The sequence below is a fragment of the Manis pentadactyla genome, chromosome 5 (assembly GCF_030020395.1).
Source record: "Manis pentadactyla isolate mManPen7 chromosome 5, mManPen7.hap1, whole genome shotgun sequence".
NCBI lineage: Eukaryota > Metazoa > Chordata > Mammalia > Pholidota > Manidae > Manis > Manis pentadactyla.
Window position 1 is genome coordinate 99,379,469 of NC_080023.1, and position 3,526 is coordinate 99,382,994.

Below are 3,526 nucleotides of genomic sequence, written 5' to 3' on the forward strand. Positions count from 1 at the left end.
CAGCATCTATTGAGTTGATCATAAGGTTTTTATTCTTTCTTTTGTTATTGTGGTGTATCACATTGATTTGTGAATAGTGAACCATCCTTGTATCCTGGAATAAATCCCACTTGGTTGTGGTGAATTGTCCTTTTAATATATTTTAAAATTCAGTTTCCTAATCTTTTGTTGACTTTTGCATCTATTTCATCAGCAATATTGGTTTGTAAAATTATTTTTTTGCAGTGTTTTTGTCTGGTTTTGATATTAAGGTGATGCTTGCCTTGTAGAATGAATTTGGAAGCTTTCCTTCATCTTCAATTTCTTGGAATAGTTTGAGAAGGATAGGTATTAAGTCTTCTTTAAATATTTGGTAAAATTCTATTGCAATATACTGTCATTAAATCTCCATATTATTTAATGTAGCAATTTTTAAGGAACATTTTTGGTCTAATGTGGTGTTCATTCACAGTATGTTAAAGTGTGCATTATCAAATCTTTTTTTTATCACTAGCCTATAAGATCGATAGTTTTTCAGGGTCTGATCATATCTGCAACTTACTGATGCTATCTTTATTTCACTTTAGAGGATATAAAACATCGCTTATTATTTTTGCCAGTGGAGTTCTTTACAGAATTAGCATTTGAGAGCTAGGCCTGGGTGTCAGATACTGTTCCTGTTATATCTCTGGGATGAAGAGGGAAACATTAATACCAGGGTAAGAGTGTTTCACTGGGAAACTCAAATAACTGTGTGTTTCTGTACAGAAATCAATAATCCTCTATCAGCTATGGTTTACACATTGATAAAAGTCTACTCATCATTAGGGACCTTTAAATTTTATTTTTACTGAGTAATACAACACATATAAGAATTGTGAAATTAGCTTTATTTATGTTCTTGCATTGAAGAAAAAATTGTTTTTCTCTAATTTCTGCCACTAATAGATTTAACTAATTCAGGTGAATGTCCTGTAATTGAGACCAGAAGCCTAAATAATTAGTCATGTTCAGAGAAGAAGTAAGAGTAGACTTGAGAACACAGTGCATTTTACAACTTTAAGATTCAGAAGGGAAATTCTGAATATGGAATAATAGAAATCATAATACGAAATCAAATATGATAAAATTACTATAATAAATTTGAAAATTATTGATATATCCACACCATTTGGATACATCCAGTAGATATATTTATCCATTTTTAAGTACTTTGACAATCTACAATTGCTGTGAAACCTCAGATGACTATTCATCCTAAAATACTTTGTGCATATTTTGTTGTACAATACTTGAACTGCTACTCCCTTAAAACATCTATTTCTGCCTCCAAGTATTCCTGAAATCCAAAATTATTTTTTTGCTGTTTTAAATTACAGTGGCTAACTTTAATCACTAATCATTTAGATGAGAAAAAAGGTGTGTGTAGGAGGAGATCTTTTAGTCCAGAATTGTTTCAGTTTAGTTTTCATGCTAAAATAACAAAGATGTATGTACCATATTCATAAAGAGTTCACAGTATTGTTTGTCAAAGTTTTCTTCTATATTTTTATGTACTTCCCCCATGGAACTGTTGTAAATAAGTTGAGGATTTTTACTAACAAAGCTTACATTCTGATCTTAGTTTTCCTTATTCTAAAATATGTGGCATTTTACATGTTTAATATGTTCTTTTCAAGCAGTGTGGTTTGTATTTATTACAGTAACTTTGTTTCTGGGTTAATTGTGCCTGTTACAAAAAAATGATTTTTATAAAGTGTCAGTTCCACACCTTTCAGAAATAAGTCATGTAAAATAACATCTATTGGTATGAGACAGCACCACCTAAAATGGGCTGCACAAAACCCAGAAATGTTGAATTCAGATTAATATTGCACATAACACTAAAAATATACTTCTATTAAATTTATATTCACTTATTCTGTTCATTTGTTTTTCCTAACTTGTGCTTAGCTATGAGTCCCATACCTTTTGAGATAATGCTTTAAATGATTCTTTTGGAGAAAATACAGTGTAGACCCAACTGCTCTTTGAAATGCATGATTCTTCTTAACAGATTGTACTTCAATTCACAGTACAATGTCCTAAGAGTAGCTGGCTGGATCTTACACTTCCTCATTTCTACATAGTAATTATGAGTATTTGGATGAGTTTAATTTGTCATATTTGTAAGTATTGAAACCTGAAAGGAGAAGTAAAACAAAAGGCATTGGAAATATAAGACTAATGGTTTTAATTAAAACATTTTGCAATCCTTATACATAATCTTAGTATTATGGTTATTATTACTAACTTCTACAAATAAAATTCTTTGTATCTTTTAAAGCATTGGTGCTAATTCAAAAAACATTTCCAAGATTAGATTATATACCTGAATACCAGAAAAATAAAATGAGAATATTTAAACAACATTTATAGATAGAAATAAATACATGGAAAGTGTTGCTTAAGGCAATATAGAAAACTTAAGGCAGAAATACTAGAAATATATTTTATATGACAGCCTATGAAACACAAATGAACCTATCTATTCTATCCCCTTTTCGATTATCAGTATAAATACTGCAAGCCAGGGTAGGTTAGGTACAAAGAAACAAAGCCCTTGAAATTTATATAATAGTTTACCTGTAAAACCTTGCAGCTATATGGTACAAGTCTTGACTGATAGCCATTGAGCTCTATGAACACAAGCAACTGTCAACTGACGAATGGTTGTATTACAACATTCCATTTATAAGTCACATGTTAGTTTCTTTATAATTACCCACAGAAACCACTGGTTAGCTACCAGTAATATATAATTTTAAAAATTTGAATGTTTCCAATGCATATTAACTTAAAAATAATCACTTATTACATAGCATTTATAACTCTTCTTATTTAAAACAGCCAATTTTAATATTATTCTCTCTTACATTTTCTAAAGCTATGTAGACTTAAAAAAAATACCTCAGAACACTCAGAGGACCATAAATAAGGAAGGCTCAATGGGTACCCCACTTTATCATCCTCCTAGTTCTCTCGTTAAAGATTTAAATACATTTTCAGTACAAGCATATATTAACATTGTATGAAAGTCATGTTTTCAAATTTTTTGAATTGTTGTTCACAGTTTTGGAAGTATTACCAATACATCTGAATGGACCACCTTCCAGAGTTAATTAAATCAAGCATATTACCTGAAAAAGCCATCTCATGAGATTAAGCCCAGGTACCAGTTTCTTTGTTTCTGGAATGATTTTCGAAACAGAATACTATCATAACTCAGACTGTTCCTATGTACCTTTCGTGCCCATGCCTGTAATGCCCAACCTTTATATTTCATTCTTTTTCAAATCTCGTTCATCTCTGTCTCACCTGAAAGCTCCCTCCTTCACGAAGCTCTTACCCCACCCTCTCCAGGCAGTTGCATTTCCTTTCTCTGAACCCCTGTGTCACTTTGTATCATAATCATAATAGGTTTTGTGTTTATTTAACCACTTTTACTTCTCAAATTATATCTCTTGATGAAAAATCTCTTATACTACCTTTCACTTGGTGAGCAGGA